The following is a 16,607-nucleotide window of genomic DNA, read 5'->3' as shown; positions in this document are numbered from 1 at the left end:
TATGCAATAAGACATTTATTGGATTTTTTCTGCCATCCAATACTTCAGTCAAAGGCCCTGCACTGAGGATAAGATTTGATATATGCCCCCAGTTCTTACAAGTGCCCATATCACCTCCAAGGATTATTAAGAGATAGCCAAAGTAGTCTTACATGTCTGTCCCAACCCCAAAATATTCATAAAATGAGAAGACTAGAAATTTGAGAGGAGTTTGATGTAGTGGGTGAGTTTTAGTAGTTTCAGTATCGCAATGTTGGCTGAGCAGGAAGTGCCAAGCATTTCTCCTTGCTTAGGCCAGGTGAGATTGGTTCTCAGAAAGCTATGTGTGAAAACTGGGGGGTGCTTGAAATAAGGGAATCTGGCATTTCCTCCTGTGGCAAGATGACTGCTGAGCTATGGTGTCTGCAGGCCTTCCTGAGGGTTGCCAACCCAGCAAAGAGAAGTTTGATGAGAGAGTTTTGGGGGGTAATTATATGGGTTTCTGAGAGTCTGCAGTGTTTGTGAACATGGATAGTGATACTCTCTTCTCACCTGGAGAATCCTAAAAGCAGGAGACTGGATAGAATAGCAATTACAGGTTGAGGAGAAAAGTCAGCCATATGACAAGGACACTTGAGTTTCTCCAGATAGCCAGATATTAAGGAATGTAGCCAACTTGCAGATTTCCTAAAGGTACCTCTATGAAAAGGACCACCTTCTGTAAGAGGCATTGCGAAGAATATTTCTTGGGACAGAGTTTGGGAATGGTCAAAAGGAGGGGAGAAGACAGCTGCAAAGCATAGCTCTAATGTCAGAGTCTCATGATGTTGAAGTCTGCACAAGATTTCTATAAAAATTATACACGTGCCCCATGTTGACCAAAAGCAACAGCAAGAACAGTTATGTAAAACAAACTAACATTTTTTTCTTTTTATCCATTCTCAATACCTGACAGAAACTGTTGGATTTGGCCCAAAAGTTGATAAGGGAAGGGAAAGCTTGTAAAGTATCACTCTGGGTTGCTGCTGAAACTCACTGGGAATCTGCCTGCTGGAGTGCCAGTGTTACCCACTGAGAAGCCAATTGGGGTACAAGCAGAATTCCCTGGGAACCCACCCTCTGGAGTCGGGGCCAGCTCTACAAGATGAATCATTCACTGTCAGTCATCATGTGATGTAGGAGTCAGCAGGGAATTCCTCACCAGACCCAGGAAAAACCATTTCCTCCTGCATGTCCTCAAGCACCCTCTACTGAAAAAGCTAAATTGATATTGCACCTTCTGGCAAATGAGAAAGAGCCTAGCCCCAGCTTCATCAAGCCAAGCAAAGAAAGATGAATTTGAAGCTGAGAGGAAATAAACTGATAAGTGGCACAAGCAGCAGAGGAATAAATAGAAAGCCACTGTGTGCAGGATGGTGTCAATGGACTGCCATCCCAAGCCTCAACCTGCTCTGCTCCCAGACTTTGTTTTATGTAATCTAATTAAAAAATTATATCATTTTAAGTTAAAAAATCTGTTAGTTGTAGTTAAAATTATTCAATCCAAAATAAAACGTATTTGCTTTGTTTTTGTCAAAATACTATATGCACACACGATTAACAAACCTAAAAAAGATAGAGATTTTAAAAATACAACAGTCCCAGACTTTATTTGTTTCTAAATCAGAGTCAACCAGTACTCTCTGTCTCTTTTAAAAATTTTTATGATCAAATGAGATTAAATATGGCAGCATGAGAGACATTCCTAGATCTCTCCCCTTGAAAAAACAATAAGCTGGACATCTAAAACTCAACCAAAAACACCTAAACTGCACACCAGCACATAGGAGCATAGAATTTGCGCATAAGAGCTACCACAGGTCAGAACTCCCGGTGTTAGGCTGTGGACTAGGAGGAAAAAAGAAGGTGCCTTTCACAGCGGGAGCTCCCTATAGGAGGAGGGGGAAGGGAGAAGGAGCGGTGAGTTCCCTGAACAGCCCTGCCTGAGAGTGTTGTGAGCTCCACACAGCAGGCGGCAGTGCCCAGTCATAAGGGCAGAAGGCAGAGAAATGAGGAAGACAGAGAAACAACAATTGACTTTTACCAGCCACAGTTGCAAAACTGAGACTGAGCCGCAGCTTCCAACCCCCAACCCAGAGGGCTCCTCCCCCATACCCTCCAAGACAGAATGCCGCAGAGCCCCAGGGGAATCTGAGCAAATGCTACTGAAACTATCACTAACACTGACAGGCACTGAGACTGAGGATAGTGAGTATGATTAAACATATATAAGGGAAAAAAGGACATTATAAACACTTTATATAAAGCAGAGAGCCTAGAGTCTTAGACGCCACCTAACGGAAACTAAAAAAAAAAAAAAAACACCTTATTTGCAACAGGCTTGGGTCCATTATATAATAAATCTTCTTCCTGGAAAAAAATATGCAGAACACATTTTCATTAATGCCCAGGCAGAGAAATAGTCCATTAAACATCATGAACAACCAAGGTGACAAGGCATCTCAGAAAGAAAGAGAAAAATCTCCAGAAAATAAGCTTACAGACATAGAAATATGCAACTTAAATGACAGAGAATTCAGGATGGTACTTATGAAAAAACTCAGTGAGATCCAAAACAACTCGAAGCAAGAATTTCAGGAATCGAAAAAACACCTAGATGAGCAGAGTGAGTTTTTAGCAAGAAGACTGAAACCCTCAAAAAGAACCGAATAGACCTTTTAGAGATGAAGGATACTCTGCAAGAGCTGAAAAATGAAATAGCAAACTTGGGAAATAGAGTCGACCAAATGAAGGAAAGGATCAGTGATATCAAAGACAGAAATCTAGAAATAAATCAGAAGAAAGAAGAGACAAACCTAAGAATAAAAAATAATGAAAGAGAAATACACGAACTAGCTGATACCATCAGGAGAGGAAATACAAGAATAATGGGAATTCTCCAAGAGGAGGAAAAGCAACAGGGATTATAAAGCATTTAAAGACAAATAGTTGATGAGAATTTCCCAAATCTAAGGAATGAGTAGGAGCTTGGAATTCAAGAAGTCAATAGAATATCCAATGATCTCAACCCAAAAAGGCCTTCACCAAGACACATTGTATTAAAATTATCAAAAATCAACAACAAAGACAGAATTCTAAGGGCAGCCAGGGAAAGGAAGATGGAAACCTATAAAGGTAAACCTATTAAATTATCCTCGGACTTCTCAGCACAAACCTTACAAGACAGTAAGAGTGGAATCATATATTCAAACTATTAAGTGAAAGGATCTATCAATCAAGAATAATGTATCCAGCTAAGCTCTCCTTTAGATATAAAGGAGAAATAAAGTCTTTTCCAGACAATCGAAAATTGAGGGAATTCTCCACTACGAGTCCTGTACTACAGGAAATACTGAAAGAAGTCAGCACATCTAAAATAATTCACACACAAAAAAGTCATAATTAAGTGTAAAGTGACTAGCAGGCTGGTAAAAGCAGAGGAGTGCAACCCCTACTACGAACAAGGCATTATGAGCTTAAAATAAGAAGAACTTTGCTATAGTAAGATAGTAATGAACGTTCAGCATACATAGGGACAATATGAGACAACAAGACTGAAAAGGGGAAGATTCAAAGATCCAAGGTTGCAAACAGTAATGGAGATAAGGCACAGGCAGAAGAAAAGGGACAACTGTATATATATAACTACCCTTTTCATATTTATAATGGTAACAACAGGTCAAAGATTTAGAACGGAAGTATATAACAAAACAAGAAGGACCTGAGGCAAAACCCACAGAAGCCAACCAAAATAAAGAAAACAGAAACACAAGAACAAGGAAGAAATGGAAACGCTGAGCTACCAGAAAGCAAAAGATAAAATGGCTATAAGAAGATCTCATATTTCAATAATCACCCTAAATGTAAATGGATTGAACTCACCAATAAAAAGGCGCAGAGTTGCAGAATGCATCAGAAAACAACATGTAACCATATGCTGCCTCCAGGAGACACATCTCACGTCCAAAGACAAATATTGTTTCAAAGTGAAAGAGTGGAAAATGATATTTCAAGCAAATAACATTCAGAGAAAAGCAGGAAGAGCAGTACTAATATCAGATGAAATAGACTTCAAAATCAAAAAAGTAAAGAAAAATACTGAGATAATTCATAATGATAAAGGAAATCATGCACCAAGAAGAAATAACACTTATTAATATCTATGCTCCCAATCAGGGAGCCCCAAAATATGTAAAGCAATTACTAACATATCTAAAGGGAGAAACAGGACAAAACACTATCAGAGTAGGGGACCTAAACACTTCACTGTCAGATATGGACAGATCATCCAAACAGAAAATTGATAAGGAAATAACATCTTTAAATGATACATTGATCAACTGGACATAACTGACATTTATAGAACCTTCCATCCCACAATAGCTATTTATACATTCTTTGCTAGTGAACATGGAACATTTTCAAGAATTGACCACATACTGGGACACGGAGATAGCTTCAACAAATGTAAGAGGATTGAAATTATACCAACCATATTCTCTGACCATAATGATTTGAAACTAGAGCTCAACTGCAGAAAGAAATCAGAAAGAACCCCAAATACATAGAGCTTAAACTAAATGCTACTGAAGAATAACTGTCAGAGATGAAATAAAAAGAGAGATCAAGAGATACATAGAAATGAAGTAATGATATTACAACATATCAAAACTTTAGGGACATGGTAAAAGTGGTCATAAGAGGAAAGTTCATATCATTACAGGCCTATCTCCAAAAACAAGAATGAGCCAAAATAAACAACCTAATGCTTTATCTTAAAAAATTAGAAAAGTAAGAACAAATGAGGCCTAAAATCAGCGGAAGGAAAGAAATCATCAAAATTAGAGCAGAATTAAATGAAATTGAATGCAAAAAAATATATATAGAAAAAATAAATTCAACAAAGAGCTGGTTCTTTGAGAAGGTTAATAAAATTGACAATTCCTTGGCTAGACTCACTAAAAAAAAAGAGAGAAATGACACAAATAAAAAATAAACAAAATTGGAGTGAAAGAGTGAAAATTACTGTAGAAAAACAAAGGATCTTATAAGTATACTATGAAAAAGTATATAACACCAAATTTAATAACCTAGAAGAAATGGACCAGTACTTAGAATGATACAACCTTCCTAGACTGAATCAAGAACTGAAAAATCGAAATAGGTCAGCAGTATGGAAATTGAAACAATTATCAAAACCCTATCAAAGAGTAAAAGTCCAGGACCAGATGGTTTCACTAGTGAATTCTACCAAACATTCAAAGAAGATTTAATACCTATTCTCCTCAAACTCTTCCAAAAAATCAAAGAGGAGGCAATATTTCCAACTCATTTTATGAGGCCAATATTACCTTAATACCAAAACGTGGTAAAGATAACACACAAAAAAACTAGACCAATATCTCTCATGAACACAGATGCAAAAATCCTAAATAAGATACCAGCAAACTGAATACAGCAACATATTAAAAAGATTATACACCACGAACAAGTGGGCTTCAACCCAGGGACATGGAGATAGTTCAACATACACAATCAATTAATGAGATACACCACATAAAGAAATTAAAAAACAAGAATCATATGATCATATCAATAGATGCAGAAAAAGCTTGCAACAAAATATAGCATCCATTTATGATCAAAACACTTCACAAAATTGGTGTAGAAGGAAAGTAACTTAACATAATAAAGGCCATCTATGACAAGCCCTTAGCCAACATTATACCTAATGGTGAATACTAAAAACCTTTCCTCTAAAATCAGGAACAAGGCAAGGCTGTCCACTATTGCCACTGTTATTCAATATAACATTGGAAGTCATAGCGAGTGCAATCAGGCAAGAGAAAGATATAAAAGGCATCCAGATAGGAAACGAAGAAGTCAACTGTCACTATTTGCAGATGACATGATTCTCTATATAGACAACCCTAAAGACTCCACAAGAACACTACTAGAAATAATAAGCAAATACAGTAAACTTTCTGGATACAAAATCAACGTTCAAAAATCCATAGCTTTCCTATACTCTAATAACTAAGTGTCAGAAAAAGAAGTGGAAAGAATAATTCTTTTTTGCAAGTTCAACAAAAAGAATAAAATACCTAGGAATAAATTTAATGAAACAAGGACCTATGTAATAAAAACTATAAGACTCTATTAAAAGAAATCAGAGAAGATATAAAGAAATGGAAAAACATTCCTTGTTCTTGGATTGGAAGAATCAACATAGTTAAAACGATTACATTACCTAAAGCATTATACAGATTTAATGCAATCTCCATCAAAATCACATTAGCATTCCTTAAAGAAATAGAACAAAAAATCATCAGATTTCTATGGAAGCACAAAAGGCCCCTAATTGTCAAAGCCACCCTGAGAAAAAAGAAAGGCTGGAGGCATCACTCTGCTCGACTTCAAATTATACTACAAAGCGACAGTAATCAAAACAGCATGGTATTGGCAGAAAAATAGGCACACAGACAAGTGGAATAGAATAGAGTTCAGAAGTAAACCCATATTATAATTTTTGACAAAAACACCAAAAACATACAGTGGAGAAAGAAAACCCTCTTCAATAAGTGGTGCTAGAAAAACTGGAAAGCCACCTGCAAAATAATGAAACTAGACTTTTGACTATCACCACACACCAAAATTAACTCAAAATGGATTAAGGACCTGAATATAAGACCTGAAACAATAAAAAGCATAGAAGAAAACATAGGCACTAAACTCAGGGACCTTGGGCTTAAAGAGGATTTTATGAATTTCACCTCAAAGGTTAGGGACGTAAGAGCATAAATAAATAAAGGGGTCTACATCAAACTCAAAAGCTTCTGCTCAGCAAAAGAAACCATCAACAAGGTAAAGAGACAACATCCGAATGGGAAAATATATTTGCAAGCAACACCTTTGATAAGGGCCTAATATGTAAAATATACAAAGAATTCATAGAACTCGATAACAACAAAAACAAACAATCCATTCAAAAATGGTCAGAAGACCTGAACAGACACTTCTCCCTAGAGGACATACAAATGGCCAACAAATACATGAAAAGATACTCAACACCACTAGCTATTAGGGAAATGCAAATCAAAACCACAATGAGATACCATCTCACACCTGTTAGAATGGCTATAATCAACAGGACAAGTAATAAATGTTGGAGAGGATATGGAGAAATAGGAACCCTCATATACTGCTGGTGGAACTGCAAACTGGTAGGGCCAATATGGAAAGCCGTATGAAGGTTCCTCAAAAAACTGAGAATTGACCTACCATATGATCCAGCAATCTCTCTACTGGATATTTACCTCAAAGGCTTAAAAATCCATATCTGAAAAGATATTTTCACACTGATGTTCATAGCAGCTTTATTCACAGTGGCCAGGACATGGAAGCAACTGAAGTGCCCTACGGTAGATGACTGGCTAAAGAAGTTGTGGTATATATATATACAATGGAATATTACTCAGCCATAAGAAGAGATGAAATACTGCCATTTACAACAACATGGATGGACATTGAAATAATTATACTAAGCGAAATAAGCCAGATAGAAAAAGTAGAAAATCACATGATATCACATATGTGGGATATAAACCTAAAAGCGACAAATGAGCAGGACAAAGAAATGGAGTCTCATGGACATGGACAATGAACTAGTGGTTACCAGAAGGGCGGGGGGAAATAAAAAATAAAATGTTAAAAAAATTATGTATATATAGTGTGAAAAAAATACATAAACTGGCATTAAAAAATAAAAAAAAATTTTTTTGTGGCAAAATGTTAACCATTTTTAAGTGCATGGTTCAGTGGCATTAAGGCACATTGTAGAAGCAATTATGTTTTATAGTTTTATTTTTGCTTGTCTCCACATATCTAAGATATCTGATTTTTTAAATGCTGGCTTTTATTTTCCACCTAAGTATATCTTTTATTTCCTCCTAGAATACATGCATTAATTTCACCTACCCTATATCTCTTACTTCTTCAACTCAAGTAGCTATGTAACTTTCAAATGTAACTCTTTAACTCAGCTCATTACTTTAGGAAATTAACATTTACACAACTATTACTTTACTATAAATCATAGGCAGCATCTTTTTCACTTTCTCTTTGAAAATTAAATGTTTCTTTTCTAAAGTTAAAAGAAGTGATAAAACAGTTTATTTATCAAACTAGCATTCAATTACTGAGTATAGTTTGTATCTTTTCGCTAGAATTCAGATGTGATTGAAGATTATAGGCAGGAGGCCAAATTTCTGTGTTTTATTTCTATGCTTAACTTTTGAAGGTTTCTAAATAGCGTCAGTTCTTTTCATTGTAGTCCTTTTTGCCAGGGAAGTTTCAGACACTAGAAATGTCATATGTACCACTGCTAGAAATTTATGGCTAAATGACTCCACTGTATTCAGTGATCCCTTGAGGGAATTTTGGGAGATTTGCAAATGCATTCCTACACAGAGTCTGCAACACAGCTCTTGTCCTGGGACCTGCTTTTCGTGTTAAGTCCATGGTTTCCTAAATTTCATATTCTCCTCTTTTGGGTACAATCCTTTGTTTTCCTAAGGTACATCTTTAGTAGCTTTAAAAAAATTGGTGTATAAAAGGTACCATTTGTAAAATCTGGCATATGTGAATTGTTTTTATTTTGCATGGACATTTAATGAATCATTTGGCTGTGTATTTTGTTGAATCTTTTCCAGTAGGGCCTCTGGATGAAAATGCAGCCCAAGTAACATCTTGATTGTAGCTTTGTGAGATCTTAAGAAGGAGATCCAACTAAGCCATATCTGGAACCTTGACTCACAGAAGCTGTGAAATAATAAATGTGTGTTATTTAAGCTACTAATACATCTGACCTTGACATATTCCATTGATCATTTCTGTGAGTGTTCTACCATCCCGTATGTGAGGCAGCCAAACTTCATTCAGCATTTGTCTGTACCAAGAATAGGAATTTGTAAATTAAAGAGAATTTACTGAAATGTTATGGATTTTACTTCAACTTTTGGAAAAATCCTTATTCTTCAAATTTCTTTGAAGAACAATAGTCTGGAGATCTAAAAGCAAATATATAAGGTCAAAACATAGTGAATGTTTTCAGGAGTCTTTCCTACCATATGGAAAAAGCTGAGGAATGCAGAATTGATATTAGCAGTACCATTGATAAGTCTGAAAATCTGAAAGAGACATAAGATATCAACCCCTTCCTCCTTCCACTTTTTTTGTGATGGCTGAGAAGACTTAGGACCTAAAGATATGACAGGAAACAACTTGATGGAGTACATATAACATCAGTTGAAGTTAGGAAGACGTGTTTGAATTCTACGTCTGTTATTTCCTGATCTCAAAAAAGTTCCTAAAATTCTGGTCAAGACGACAGAGTAGGTAGGCATTGTGCTTGCCTCCTCCCATGACCACATCAAAATTACATCTAAATTATAGAGCAATCAACCTAAAAAACCACCTGAAGACTAGCTTGACAGAAGTCCTAAACTAAAGATATAAAGAAGAGGCCCTGTTGAGACCAGTAGGAGAGACAGAGACAGATATGGACTGGCCTTACCCCCACATGTGGCAGTTGAGAATCAGGATGGCTATCTCCCCTGCAGAGGTCCCCACTAAAGAGTCCCAGCCTGACACTGGGAGCTGTAGCCCAGCGATCCAGTGACAGGAAGAGTAGTCCCCACAACAGATAGCTGTGAAGATCAGCAGTGATTCTGATCTGGCCTGGTGAGATGAAGGGTTGCTGGACATCCAGATGTCTTCTTAAAGCACTCACACACAGACTCTTTGGTTCACTGGTACTTACTGTGAGCTCCAGTGAAGAGACAGCAGCTCAAAAGGCAACAGAAACATATGGGGAGAAACTGAACTGTGTGGCTTCGGGGTGAAGGCAGCCATGTTCCTATGTTAACCTCTCTCCACACACAGCCTACAGGGGCAGGCAGGTGTCAAATCTGAATCTGCATTAACCTGGTGAACACCACTTGCCCCAGCCTGCTGACTCCCTGATGCCCCACCCAACCCAATGTAGTGGTGATTTCCTCCAAGTGAGATGGAGGATGGCTGGAAACCCAGATGTCCTCTTAAAGGGCCCTCACACAGATTCAGTCATTCACATACATTCACCCTGAGTTCCAGCAAAGGGAGAGCAGCTGGAAAGGAACAAGAGACATACCAGGAGAAATTGAATTCTGTGCCTTAGTACCACCATTGTCCCTGTGTTGATCACCCACTTGCACTGCCTGCAAAGGCAGACAGGATCCAAATCTGAATCTACATTAACCTGGTGAAAATCACTTGCTCCACCATGCTTACTCCCGCCAAATCACATGCTGTCCTTGCTCTTTCAGTGGCTGTGCCTCTCTGGCAGTCATAGACCATGCTGAAAGCTTTCTTTAAAAAGTCCATAAAGTCTGCAGATGGCAGGCAGGTGGGAACTGATCTCAGTATGCCTTGTGTGTTGTGCTAAGTGGTCCCAGGCCTGGCACAAGTAGTAGCAGGCATTGGGTCACAGTGTGGCATCTCCCACATGCCTCAGGACCCAGCACAGACATCTACCAATTGCAAATCACTTTGTAGCCCCTCTCAGTTGTCCCCAGGCCAAGAACAGGCAGCAGCTGAACTTGGTCAGCACTGAAGCCCCTTCCAAGAGGTCCCAGAGCCAACAAACCCAGTGGCCAGTCTCAGAAAACAACACAGCACTACCGATTTGCTTCATAAATGGAAATTCAAAGGGTGGTCTCAGCGGGCACCAGAGCCCTGCTGGGGTGAATCCCACTCCATGGAGTAAGCCCCTACTGTTGTTTTAGCCAGTCCTCAACAGCCAATCAGCCTTAGGGTAAACCACACCCACTGATGAGCAAAAAGCAATCAAGGAACAATTTCAGCAGGAAGGCAAAAACAATTCACACATGGAACACTCCTGGAGTACCAGGCTCAGGTGACCAGGGAGACTGTGCCAATGGCACCACAAGACAGCTACTACCTAAGGCCCGCCTGCCAAGACTGAGAAATGTAGCAGGTATACTTAATACATAGAAACAAATACAGGGAGACAACCAAAACTAGGAGACAAAAAAAAAAAAAAGAAAAAGAAAAAGAAAAAAGTACCAAATGAAAGAACAGGAGAAAACACTGGAAAAGGAATTAACAAAATGGAAACAAGCAATGCACCAGATGCAGAGTTCAAAACACTGGTTATAGTGCTTGCTTCAACAGCACATATACTAAAACAAACAAACAAACAACAAAAACAAACAAACAAACAAAAACTGGTTATAAAGAGGTTCAATAAACTTATGGAAAAAAATAGATCAATTCAGTGAGAACTTCAACAAAAAGATAGTAAACATAAAAAAACATAGAAAACATAAAAAAGAACCAGTCAGAAATAGAGACTATAATAACTGAAATGAAGAATACACTAGAAGAAATCAACAGCAGATTAGATGAAGCAGAGGATCAAATCAGTGATTTGGAAGACAAGATAACAAACAACAACAACAACAACAACAAAAAACAGAATGAAAAGAGCAAAAATAAAAAAGAATTTTAAAAAATGAGCATAATTTAAGGGACCACTGGGAAAACATCAAGCATAATAACATTCACACCATATGACTATCAAAAGGAGAAGAGAGAAAGCAAGGTGTTGAGAGCTTATTTGATGAAATAATGACTGACAACTTCTCTAACCTGGAGAAGAAAATAGACACACAAGTCCATGAAGTGCAGAGAGTCCCAAAGAAGATGAATCCGAAGAAGTTCATGCCAAGACACATCATAATTAAATACCAAAGGTTAAAGACAAAGAAAGAATCTTAAAGGCAGCAAGAGAAAAAACAATTGATTACTTACAAGGAAGCTCTAATAAGAGCTGATTTCTCAACAGAAACTTTGCAGACCAGAAGGGATAGCCACAAAATATTCAAAGTGAAGAAAAACAAGGAACTAGAACCAAGATTACTCTACCTAGCAAAGTTATTTAAAATTGAAGGAGATATAAAGAGCTTCCCAGACAAGAAAAAGCTAAAGAAATTCATCATCACCAAATCAGTATTACAAGAAATGTTAAAGGGGTGAAGGAAAAGGAAAAGGAAGAGGGAGAGGGGGAAAGGAGAGGAAGGGGAAGGAGGAAGAAGACGGGGAGAAGGAGGAGGAGAAGGAGGAGGAGGAGGAGGAGGAGACGAAGAAGACGAAGAAGAAGAAGAAGAAGAAGAAGACACCATAAATATGAATAACAAAATGAAAAAACTACATACCTACCAATTATTACTTTAATTTTTAATGGATTAAATGTTCACCCATCAAAAGACAATGGGTGGGTGAATGGATAAGAAAACAAGACCCATATACATATGCTGTCTGCAAGAGATCCATTTTAGGTTGAAAGACACACACAATCTGAAAGGGGATGGGAAAAGATATTTCATACAAATGCAAATGGAAAAAGGGCTGGGTAGCAATACATATATCTGACAAAACAGACATTGAAACAAAGGCTATAACAAGAGATAAAGACATACACTACATAATGATAAAGAAATCAATCCAACGAGAGGCTATAACTCTTGTAAACATTTATGCACTCAACCTAAAAGCACCTAAATTCATTTGATGGACATAAAGGGAGTGATTGACATAATACAGTAATTGTACAAGACATTAACACACCACAGACATCAATAAATAGATCAACCAGTTGTAAAATCAAAAGCAAATAGCAGCTTGAAATGACATGTTTGACGAGATCAATTTAATTGATATTCTTAGAGCATTTCACCCCAAAGCAGCAGAATATACACTGTTTCCAAGTGCACATGGAACACTTCCCAGGATAGACCACATGTTAGGCCACAAAACTAGTCTCCATATATTTAATAAGATTAAAATCATATCACATATCTTCTCCCACCACAATGATATAAAACTAACATCAATTACAAGAAGAAAACTATAAAATACGCAAACATATGGCTAAGTAACATGCTACTAAACAATGAATAGGTTAACAATGAGCTAAAAGAAAACATCAAAAGATACCTTGAGACAAATAAAAATAAAAACATAATGACTCAAAACATATGAGATACAGCTAGAGCAGTTCCAAGTGGAAAATTCTTAGCAGTGCAGATCTACCTTAAGAAACAAGAGAAATTGCAAATCAATAATCTAACCTTACTCTTAAAGGATCTAGGGTGCAAAATCCTCAAGAGGAGTAGAAGAAAGGAAATAATAAAGATCTGAGCAGAAATACATAAAATAGAGTCTAAAAAACAATACGAAAGATCATGAAACCAGAAGCTGGTTTTTTGAAAAGATAAACACAATTGATAAACTTTTAACCAGACTCATCAATAAAAAAAGAGGAGAGAACCCAAATGAATATAATAAAAAAAGAGAACTGAAAATAGAAACCAAAGAAATACAAAGGATTAATTACATGCCAACAAATTGGACAATCTGGAAGAAATGAATAAATTCTTAGACACATACAATCTTTCAAGACTGAATCAAGAAAAAAGAGAAAATCTGAACAGACTGATAACTACTATCAAAAATGAATTAGTAATCAAAAAACTCTCAAACAAAAGTTCTGGACCAAATGGCTTCACAGGTGAATTTTGCCAAACATTCAAAGAATTTCACCTATCTTTCTCAAACTATTCCAAAATATCAAAGAGTTGAGAAGTCTCCCAAGCTAATTTTATGAGGCCAGCATTATCCTGATTCTAAAACCAGACAAACTCACCACAAAAAAAGAAACTTATAGGCAATATCCCCAATGAACATAGAAGCAAAAATCTTCAATAAAAAATAGCAAACCCAATTTGGCAATACATTAAAAATATGATACACCATGATCAAGTGGGATTTATTCCTGTTATGCAAAGTTGGTTGAATATCCACAAATCAATTAACCTGATATACCACATAAACAAAATGAAAGATAAAAATTATATTATCTTTTCAAGAAAATCATACTATTGTAGCAATAGATGCAAAAACAGCATTTGACAAAATCCAGCATCCATTTATGATAACTTTCAGCAAAGTAAAAATAGAGGGAACATACCTCAACATACCAAAGGCTGTATGTGACAAACCCAAAGCTAACATCGTACTCAAAGGGGAAAAGCTAAAAGGGTTTCATTTTTTTAGATTAGTAGCAAAACTTGGATGTCCATTTTTGCCACTTTTCTTCAACACAGTATTGAACATCCTAGTCACAGAAACCAGCCAAGAAAAAGAAATGAAAAGTATACAAATTGGAAAGAAAAAAGTAAAACTGTCATTTTTTGTAGATGACATGATACTATATAGAGAGTACCCTAAAGATACCACTAAAAAACTACTACAACTGATAAATGATTTAGTAAAGTAGCAGGACAAAATTAATATAAAGAAATCAGTCGCATTTTTATATACCAATAATAAACTATCAGAAAGAGAAATTAAGAAAACAATCTCATTTACAATTGCATCAAAAATATATCTAGGAATAAATTTAACCAAAGAGGTAAAACACCTATACTTGGAAAATTAGAAGACATTGAAGATTGCAAATTGAGAGGAAAAAAAATGGCATAGATGATAGAGGCGCTGTTCATCCCTCTGGCGACCAAATCAAAGTTCTGATGGAGACAAGGAGCAAGCAGCAAGGAAAAATTGCCTGGGATCTAAATAAATAGGCCACACAACTAGAGAGAAATTAAAAAAATCACCCTGCACAGGCAGAAGGTACAATGGGGCAAGGATGCGGGGCTGCCAGGTCTCAAGCAGCTGAATGAGAGGAAGGCTGTGGCAGCAGCAGCAACAGCAGCAGCAGCAGCAGCAGCAGAAGCCTCTTAAAGGGGCTGCGTCCATGAACGGATGTTCATGGTAATCGACCTGCTCACTCTGAGCATCAGTGCCTTTTTGGCTGCACAAGGGGGCACCAAGGATTTACAGAGAACATTGTCGGAGTAAGGGCCTAAGCAAGACTCAATCTGTACAGAGGTGCCCATGGTATCCATTGTTCCCTGTTGAGCCCTCCCCACTCCCAGTGCACAGAGACAGTGCTGGTATAGCAGTGACTTCATCAAACTGGATAATAGAAGTCACTCCACCCAGAGGATTCACTGAATATCCACCTCCTCCTACTGGAGGCTTCACCCAAGCCACATCCAGGTGTATCCTTAGCGATCAGGTGCTCCTTGCTGAGCCGTGCCTAGACTCAAACTGGAGGTAGTTGGCCTCAGTTTCTGATGTGGGCCTTTTGAGGCAACTATAAGCACAGCATATTAAAAAGATTATACACCACGATCAAGTGGGCTATCATTTAGAGTTGAAGGACAGATAAAGAGCTTCCCAGACAAAAATAAACTAAATGAATGTATCACCACCAAGCCAGTATTACACAAAATGTTGGAGAGCTTTCTTTAAGAAGAAAAAAATCATGTCAAAAACAAGAATAAAGAATGGTAATAAATACATTCCTATCAATAAGTACCTTAATGGAAAATAATTAAGTGCTCCAACCAAAAGATAGAGTGTCTGAAAGGATAAGAAAACTAGACCCCTACTTATGCTCCCTACGAGAGACTCACTTCAGATTAAAAGACACACACAGACTAAAAGGAAAGGGATGGAAAAATATTGCTTTGGTGGACCTAGAAGTTATTTAAGTCAGACAGAGAACAATAATCACTATATGATTTCACTTATATGGGTAAAACACCCATACTTGGAAAATTAGGAATCTAAGGAATAAAAAGAACAAACTAATCAAAAACAGACTTACAAATATAGTAGATAGTTTGGTGATGGACAGAGGAGAGGGGTGTTGGGAGGCTGAGAGAATGGGGTGAAGGGTTAAAGAAGTACAAATTAGTAGCTGATGGATAGTCACGGGGATGGAGTGCACAGCATAGGGAATGCAGTTAGCATTAATACTTTGGCTATGTGGAGGGTCAGGGGAGTGAGGAAGCATTTATGAACTGTATAGTTGTCTAACCAATGTACTGTATACTTGAAACTAATTAAAATAAATAAATTTTTAAAAAGATTGAAAATTGAAGAAGATAACAAAAAGTGGAAGAACATACCATGCTCATGGATAGGAAGAATCAACGTTGTTAAAATATCCATGCTACACAAAGCAATCTACAGATTCTATGCAATCTCTATCAAAGTATCAATGGCATTTTTTTCACAGAACTAGAACAAATCATTCTAAAATTTACATGGAACCACAAAAGGCCCAGAATAGACACAGCAATCTTGAGGAAGAACAAAGTTGGAGATATCATGCAATCTAATATCAAACTAAAGTATAAGGCTATGGTAATCAAAACAGCATGGTACTGGCATAAAAACAGACACATAGATCTACAGAACAGAATAGAGAGCCCAAAAATAAACCCACACCTACATGGTAAAAAAAAATCTATGATAAAGGAAGCAAGGATATACAATGGGGTTAAAGATATAAATGGTGCTAGGAAAACTGATCAGATACATGCAAGGAAATGAAATTAGACCACATTCTTACATAATATACAAAAATAAACTCTAGATGGATTAAAGACTTAAAC

This window comes from Pteropus vampyrus, unplaced genomic scaffold (assembly GCF_000151845.1).
Source record: "Pteropus vampyrus isolate Shadow unplaced genomic scaffold, Pvam_2.0 Scaffold302, whole genome shotgun sequence".
Taxonomy (NCBI): Eukaryota; Metazoa; Chordata; class Mammalia; order Chiroptera; family Pteropodidae; genus Pteropus; species Pteropus vampyrus.
The sequence above is the reverse complement of the archived record's forward strand: the minus strand, read 5'-3'. Positions refer to the sequence as shown.